This window comes from Rana temporaria, chromosome 3, assembly GCF_905171775.1.
Source record: "Rana temporaria chromosome 3, aRanTem1.1, whole genome shotgun sequence".
In the NCBI taxonomy this organism is placed as follows: domain Eukaryota; kingdom Metazoa; phylum Chordata; class Amphibia; order Anura; family Ranidae; genus Rana; species Rana temporaria.
In genome coordinates this window covers 456695245-456704541 of record NC_053491.1, presented here as the reverse complement: position 1 = coordinate 456704541, position 9297 = coordinate 456695245, and the positions used below count along the sequence as shown (strand labels likewise).

General features: G+C 42.2%; 1 long non-coding RNA gene across 1 annotated transcript; it reads right to left on the bottom strand.

Annotated features, from left to right (window-relative positions):
- Nucleotides 1-300: 300 nt before the first annotated feature.
- On the bottom strand, nt 301-6628 carry LOC120930941. Its single transcript, XR_005747790.1, has 4 exons — nt 6570-6628; nt 4610-4755; nt 560-622; nt 301-465 (listed from the first exon to the last, which is right to left on the bottom strand). It is a non-coding gene; the product is annotated as an uncharacterized LOC120930941 (long non-coding RNA).
- Between the last annotated feature and the right edge of the window lie 2669 nt (nt 6629-9297).

The following is a 9297-nucleotide window of genomic DNA, read 5'->3' as shown; positions in this document are numbered from 1 at the left end:
GCCTGAATCTGCAAATCTCCTTTTCACCCATCTTCTCCTATCTACCTCAAGTTTACTGTTTTGCCGTGTTGGGTGAAATAAAGCTACCAAAAAGACACCTGCTGCTTGGACATTCCGTCATTGCTCTCATCCTCATCATCATCATCATTACCCCTAGACGCTCACAGAGGTAACACGCCATCCCTATTCTAACCAGCGGCTCCTGCGGGGGTGAGCGCTACGCAAAGAAATCCATTATTTGATCTAAGTGTACCTATAAGTGCATATTAAAGTGAATTAGATCAAATAATACTTACGAGCAGCGGGGCCCCGTCCATTTCTCGATATGACAGTTTCCTTTATGACAGTTCTTAAAGTGAGAAGAAGATTTTTCATCACAGTGAGACACGCAGATAGGAATCCCAGATTCAAATTCTGGACTGAAAAAATCTTGAAAACCTTCTTCAACCTTTTGCCTGCATTGCTCTGATGGGACAAGAGATAGTATATTGTCTTACTATCATATCTGAAACATCCTAGGACAAGTCACTGAAGAATATCACATAAACATTTCACCTACCTTCGTGAGATATCGGTTCCATTGCAGGTGCCACGGTAAAACTTCTGTCAATACACATGTTGGCTATAAGACAGGAAAACATAAGATCATGACATAAAGTTTGGCATTAACCACTTCAGCCCCGGACCATTTGGGTGGTCAAAAGACCAGGCCACTTTTTTCACTGCGTCGCTTTAACTGACAATTGCGAAAACAAAATTGGCGTCCTTTTTTCCCCACAAATAGAGCTTTCTTTTGGTGGTATTTGATCACCTCTGCGGTTTTTATTTTTTTCGCTATAAACAAAAATAGAGCGACAATTTTGAAAAAAATTCAATATTTTTTATCTTTTGCTATAATAAATATCCCCCAAAAAATATATAAAAAAAACCTATTTTTTTCCTCAGTTTAGGCCGATACGTATTCTTCTACCTATTTTTGGTAAAAAAATCGCAATAAGCGTTTATTGTTTGTTTTGCGCAAAAAAATAGCGTTTACAAAATAGGGGATAGTTTTATGGCATTTTTATTTTTATTTTATTTTTTACTAGTAATGTAAAAAGTAGTGATTTTTTTCATGACTGCGACATTATGGCGGATACATCGGACACTTTTGACACATTTTTGGGACCATTGTCATTTGCACAGCGATCAGTGCTATAAAAATGCACTGGTTACTGTGAAAATGACACTGTCAGTGAAGGGGTTAACCACTAGATGGCGCTGTAGGGGTTAAGTGTTCCCTGCATTGTGTTTCTAACTGTAGGGGGATGGGCTTTTTGTCACATGACAATGATCTCCGCTCCAAGTACACGGAGCCTAGATCAGTGTCATTCTCACTAGGCAGAGCAAGGAGATGCTTGTTTACACAAGCATCTGACCGATCTATACCTCCGTGAGACGATCGCGGGGATCCCCACGGTAATCAAGTCCGCGGGACCCGCGATCCGACTCACAGGGAAGGCGGCAGGGTCCTCGCGACCACACGGCAGGCATTTAAAGGGCCACATACAGGTACGTGATAATGCCTGTTCGTGCCATTCTGCCGACGTATATATGGCGTGGGCGTTCCTTAAGCGGTTAAAAGCCATTTCTGTGTTTTCAGAAGACAAAGCTATGTAACGGAGTTCATTCACTACAAGAGATCTGTGATTTTCAAGCTGACTTGGATGCACTGTTTTGGTTGGGCAACTATGTGACAAATGAGGTTTAACCCTTTTTCTGCCTCTAATGCAGCCCTCAAAATTTTCACTCGCCTGCTCGCATTTTGCGAGTGTTGCGGGGCTGCCTGACCAGGCTCACATTGCATGCTTTCAATTGGCTTCAAAGAGCCATCTGGGACCGCCTCCTCTACCTCCCTCCTGCCGCACATACCCGCCCCGATTAGGCTCACATTGTGGGCTTTCAATAGGCATCACAGAGCCGCCTGGGACCGCCCCCTCCACCTCACTCCAGCCTCACATACCCGCCCCATTAGGCTCACATCTTTTCACACAACAATACGTAGCACCGCCCTGACCAGTTTGGTAATTTGTGATGAAACTGGTCAGGGCAATGCTACGTATTTTTGTCACCACGTTCCCACGTGACCCCTGAAGCACGGGTGTACGTTTCTTTTTAGCTAATGCCGGCTTTTTTAAAGATTATATTTCTGATTTTAATATTTTCGTTTGTTATATCGTTCCCCTTTTTCAAAAAACGATCTAGCTATCCTTTAAGTTAACGCACTATTGTAGCTCTTTTTATTTTTTACCACTCATGGATTTATCCTCCTTGGAGAGAGGGATACCATCACATCTCCATCGGTAATCCTAGGAACGGAGGTTAGGAGGTCTGCAGGAGCCCGGTGATCTTGACATCCTGGATGACCACTAAGACCCCACAGAGGCTTATCTGTAAAGCCCTGTACACACGATCAGTCCATCCGATGAGAACGGACTGAAGGACCGTTTCATCGGTTAACTGATGAAGCTGACTGATGGTCTGATGTGCCTACACACCATCAGTTAAAAAAATGATCGAGTCCAACGCGGTGACGTAAAACACAACAGTTCAATGCTTCCAAGCATGCGTCGACTTGATTCTGAGCATGCGCAGGCTTTGAACGAATGCTTTTGCATACTAACCATCGGTTTTGACCGATCGGTTAGGCGTCCTTCGGTTGAATTTTAAAGCAAGTTCTAAATTTTTCGACCGAAGGATAACGAACCGATGGGGCACACACACCATCGGTTTCGACCGATGAAACGGACCTTCAGTCTGTTTCCATCGGTTTTGACTGACCGTGTGTACAAGGCCTAAGCTTCTATGACCTTGTCATTAGAGGTCCATCTAATCTGGTAAGGGTCCCCCTTTTACCTGTGTGTGTTGCACAAGGCGGAATTCATCTTGGTGGTGGACAACCATTCAATTTCCTTCATCCCTCATTCCAACCTGTATGCACCTTTCCTTGTGGGACTGGATTTCTTCCCTTTGGATACAGTGGACTATATTTCTGTTTTTCCATTTGTATTTTTTTACGCCCATTTGAATATTGGTTGTCCGTTTGATATATAGATATCTGACTTGGCAGTAGATGGTTTTTTGAGATGATATGTATTCCTTTGCATTTATTTATTGTTTTTGCGCATTCTATTGAATGGTCATTTATTTCACTATAAGTATCATCTTTCACTTCATTTATCTTGTTTTTTTGCACTTTAATAATTATTTGATTCACTATATATATTAATATGTATCATTGTATCGCGACTACCCTTTCTTGCACATTTTTTAACATGATTATCACATGTTTTGTGTCGTAGCTCATTGTCACTTAATATTTGTTTGTCATATACTTACCAATAGCGCAGTATTTACCCCCCTTTTTTACATCCCCTAATATAAATTACACCAAAGCACTTAACCCCCCCCCCCCCCCCCAAAAAAAAAAAAAAAAAAAAGTTTGAGCCCCTTTGGCTTCAATATACACTATATTACTAAAAGTATTGGGATGCCTGCCTTTACAGGCACATGAATTTTAATGGCATCCCAGTCTTAGCCGGTAGGGTTCAATATAAAATCATTTGGTGGAGGGGGGATTGCGGTGTGGGGTTGGGCCTGGCCCCTTAGTTACAGTGAATGGAACTCTTAAGGTGTCAGCATACCAAGACATTTTGGACAATTTCATGCTCCCAACTTTGTGGGAACAGTTTGGGGATGGCTCCTTCCTGTTCCCACATGACTGTGCACCAGTGCACAAAGCAAGGTCCATAAAGACATCGATGAGCGAGTTTGGGGTGGAGGAACATGACTGGCCTACAGAGAGTCCTGACCTCAATCCAATAGAACACCTTTGGGATGAATTAGAGCAGAGACTGTGAGCAAGGATTTCTCGTCCAACGTCAGTGCCTGACCTCACAAATGCTCTTCTGGAAGAATGGTTAAACATTCCCATAGACACACTCCTAAACCTTGTGGACAGCCTTCCCAGAAGAGGTGAAGCTGTTATAGCTGCAAAGGGAGGGCCAACTCAATATTGAGCCCTACAGACTAAGACTGGGATGCCTTTAAAGTTCATGTGCGTGTAAAATCAGGCGTCCCAATACTTTTGGTAATATAGTCTATGTAATTTAGCTGTGATTGCAATTTAGCTTTAATGCTAAGGAGCATTTTCCCCTTCCGTGTATTATTCTCGGTGCTCAGGATGTCCTGGTGCTGTGTATAGCCACGCATAACATGAATAAATGAAGGCGTGGCTAGAAGGCGAGAGTGAAGGCGAGAATGAATGAGCCGCTAGTAGGGTAAAGCAATACATGCTGACAGACGTAAGGTCCCCAACTCACACTAGCTGCGTTTAGGACAATGCACCTATGCCCTTTCACAAGGTTACACTAGGAGAAGCGCATAGCTGTGTATAGATGCCTTCACCCATTCAGGTGTACACAACTCCAGGACATCCCAGGAAACAGAAATATGCAGCGTTGTAATGTAGCCTGGGCAAGTGCCCCCATGTGCAAGAAACCTAAAAAAAACACTAAAAAGTCACTAGCCTAGTCTATTGGCCCAGTACTAGCAGTTGTATTGTACTTACGGTTTTCTACTTCACAGGTTTCATTCAGTATTTTCAGGTAACTGTTTACATCTTCACATGCTTTTTCAAACTGCTCTTTTATATTCCCACCGGACACATATAGGAATCTCACAATGACCTCATGAAGCACAATAATGCTTCCTTCGCTGCCGGAGACACAAACATTTTATTGATCAGATTTTTTTTTTTTTTAAAACAAACCATATATATTTGTGAAATCATTGTTTAAAAGTAACAAAACAATAAAAAAAAATATATATATACAGGTAGTTCTCAAAAAATTAGCATATTGTGATAAAGTTCATTATTTTCTGTAATGTACTGATAAACATTAGACTTTCATATATTTTAGATTCATTACACACTGAAGTAGTTCAAGCCTTTTTATTGTTTTAATATTGATGATTTTGGCATACAGCTCATGAAAACCCCAAATTCCTATCTAAAAATATTAGCATATTTCATCCGACCAATAAAAGAAAAGTGTTTTTAATAAAAAATAAAGTCAACCTTCAAATAATTCAGTTCAGTTATGCACTCAATACTTGGTCGGGAATCCTTTTGCAGAAATGACTGCTTCAATGCGGCGTGGCATGGAGGCAATCAGCCTGTGGCACTGCTGAGGTGTTATGGAGGCCCAGGATGCTTCGGTAGCGGCCTTAAGCTCATCCAGAGTGTTGGGTCTTGCGTCTCTCAACTTTCTCTTCCCAATATCCCACAGATTCTCTATGGGGTTCAGGTCAGGAGAGTTGGCAGGCCAATTGAGCACAGTAATACCATGGTCAGTAAACCATTTACCAGTGGTTTTGGCACTGTGAGCAGGTGCCAGGTCGTGCTGAAAAATGAAATCTTCATCTCCATAAAGCTTTTCAGCAGATGGAAGCATGAAGTGCTCCAAAATCTCCTGATAGCTAGCTGCATTCACCCTGCCCTTCATAAAACACAGTGGACCAATACCAGCAGCTGACATGGCACCCCAGACCATCACTGACTGTGGGCACTTGACACTGGACTTCAGGCATTTTGGCATTTCCCTCTCCCCAGTCTTCCTCCAGACTCTGGCACCTTGATTACCGAATGACATGCAAAATTTGCTTTCATCCGAAAAAAGTACTTTGGACCACTGAGCAACAGTCCAGTGTTGCTTCTCTGTAGCCCAGGTCAGGCGCTTCTGCCGCTGTTTCTGGTTCAAAAGTGGCTTGACCTGGGGAATGCGGCACCTGTAGCCCATTTCCTGCACACGCCTGTACACGGTGGCTCTGGATGTTTCTACTCCAGACTCAGTCCACTGCTTCCGCAGGTCCCCCAAGGTCTGGAAGCCTCGTTGTGCAGCGTTTTCTGCCACACTTTTTCCTTCCCACAGACTTCCCACTGAGGTGCCTTGATACAGCACTCTGGGAACAGCCTATTCGTTCAGAAATTTCTTTCTGTGTCTTACCCTCTTGCTTGAGGGTGTCAATGATGGCCTTCTGGACAGCAGTCAGGTCGGCAGTCTTACCCATGATTGCGGTTTGGAGTAATCAACCAGGCTGGGAGTTTTTAGAAGCCTCAGGAATCCTGTGCAGGTGTTTAGAGTTAATTAGTTGATTCAGATGATTAGGTTAAGAGCTTGTTTAGAGAACCTTTTCATTATATGCTAATTTTTTGAGATAGGAATTTGGGGTTTTAATGAGCTGTATGCCAAAATCATCAATATTAAAACAATAAAAAGGCTTGAACTACTTCAGCTGTGTGTAATGAATCTAAAATATATGAAAGTCTAATGTTTATCAGTACATTACAGAAAATAATGAACTTTATCACAATATGCAAATTTTTTGAGAACCACCTGTATGTATATATATGTATATATATATATATATATATATATATATATATATATATATATATATATATATATATATATATTTTTTACAAAAATCCTCATGCGTCATAAAAAGGCTTCAACATTTCATCATACCTTATAGACAGTATTTCTACATCTTCAAACCCAGTAACATTCTTATAGATGATGCTCATCTGTCCAAAATAAATCAATAAAGTAATTAATAAATTAAAGCAAACGTAAGATTACAATCTGCAAAATAGACAACAAAGTTTGGCATCTGGGAAGGGAATATGCCCCACCGAGGAGGTAAGAACATCCCTTGTAAGTTTCAATACATAGAAAATAATGACCATAAATGGGACCTTTAACCACTTGCTTACTAGGCACATATACCCCCTTCCTGCCCAGGTGAAATTTCAGCTTTCAGCACTGTCACGCTTTGAATGACAATTGCGCGGTCGTGCGACGTGGCTCCCAAACAAAATTGGCATCCTTTTTTCCCACAAATAGAGCTTTCTTTTGGTGGAATTTGATCACCTCTGCGGTTTTTATTTTTTGCTCTATAAACAAAAATAGAGCGACAATTTTGAAAAAAAAAACTAAATTTTTTACTTTTTGCTATAATAAATATCCAATAAATAAAATAATAATAATAATTTTTCTCAGTTTAGTCCGATACGTATTCTTCTACATATTTTTGGTAAAAATAAAAATCGCAATAAGCGTATAGTGATTGGTTTGCGCAAACGTTATAGCGTCTACAAAATAGGGGATAGAATCATGACATTTTTTTTTTTTACTATTAATGGCGGCGATCTGCGATTTTTGTCAGGACTGCGATATTGCGACGGACACTTTTGACACATTTTTGGGACCATTCACAATTATACAGCGAACAATGATATAAATATGCACTGATTACTGTATAAATGTGACTGGCAGGGAAGGGGTTAACACTAGGGGGCGAGGAAGGGTTTAATGTATTCCCTAATTAGTGATTCTTACTGTGGGGGGAGGGGACTGACTGGGGGAGGTGACCGATGCTGTGTCCCTATGTACAATGGACACACTATCAGTCTCCTCTCCCTGACAGGACGTGGAGCTCTGTGTTTACACAGGCGTATCTTGTTTTGTGAATAGAAAACAAAGATACGCCGGCGCATCGTAGAACTTACGCGGCGTATTAATAGATACGCCGCCGTAAGTTCTTCGTGGATCTGGGCCTAAAAGTTCAATGATTTTTGGTCATGCTTATGGGCTCTCTACCTATTTAGGTGCAATGTGATTTCTAATGATACAGTAAGTACAGGCTGCAATCACTTACATTTCCTTTGAAGTCATTTACAAAATCCTTATATTCATCAGATGTGTTATCTTTCAGATTTTCAGTAAATTTCATGTTGGTGAATCTCAGGTCTACATTTAAAGATGCAGTGGTGCCATCATCTACAATGATATAAATGTTGGTTTTGTTAAAGATAAAGAAGAACTCCAGGCTAAAAAGAACAATCACTTTTCAAGCACAAGTATGACTACTCCCAATCAGCAAAACCTTCTTTCCAAGCTCTTGTCTCTGTCAGTTTCCCTTAACACTTTCCCGCCTGGTCTATAGCAAAATGATGGTGGGGGTTTCATTGTTCTGACGTCCTCCAGAACAAGCCACTCGAGCGCGCCCCCCGGTGAATGGTGTTGTGGTGTGTCGATCACGGTAAAGAGTCTATGATGTAGGTTCTTTACCACGTGATCAATAAAGTGCTGATTATCGGCATTCCCCTACAGACGCTGACAGCGCACGAGGAGAGCTGATAATCTCCTGATGGGGGTCTGCACTGATAATCAGTGCATTGATTATCAGTGCAACTCCATCAGTGATGCCTGCCAGTGTCCACCAGTGGTACCAATCAGTACCCATCAGTGATGCCAATTAGTGCCCATCAGTGCTGCCTTTCAGTGCCCATTAGCGATGCCAAGTCAGTGCCATCTATCAGTGCCCATCAGTGCTGCCCATCATTGCCCATCAGTGCTGCCTAGCAGTGCCCATAACATTTTGCAAACAGGTAATTTTTCTCCTTCATTGATATTCGCTGATGAAGCTGCACTGATAGGCTGCACTAATAGGCACAGATAAGGCGGCACTGATAGGCACAGATAAGGCGGCACTGATGAGGTGGCACTGATAGGTGGCACTGATGGGTAGCAATGATAGGTGTCATTGATAGGTAGCACTGATAGATAGCACTGGTGATGAGGCACTGATTGGTGACATTGATAGGTGGCACTGTGGGCACTGATAGGTGGCACTGATGGGTGGCTCTGTGGGCACTGGTGAGTGACACTGGTAGGTGAATCTGTTGTGCACTGGTAGGTGGCACTGGCAGGTGGCACTGATGGGCTCAGATGAATCCTCGTCTGCTCTCTGATAGCCGCCGGTGATCGGCTTTTTTTTCTCCTCACAATATCAGCATGAGAAGAAAAAGATAGGCGATTACAGACTCTGTTTAGATCACATGATGAGCTGTCATTGGCTGTTGGTACAAGAATAATTGTAGTGCAAGACCTCCTCTTTAACTCTAAACAGGTCAAATTTAAAGCGTTGCCTATGAGATGCCGTTGGCTTTTTCGTTTTATTGTGAGGTCGGATGGCTAGATTTGTTCTCTACTTTAAGAGCCGGTTCACGCTGGGGCGACTCGTCAGGCGACTCAGCCACCTGACAAGTCGCGTCCCATTCTATTTACCAGAACCGTTCTAATAGGAGAGACGCAAGTCGCTCCGACTTAGAAAAAGGTTCTTGTACGACTTCGGGGGAGACTCTGGGCGATTTGCATTGACTTCTATACAGAAGTCATTTTGCTAATCGCC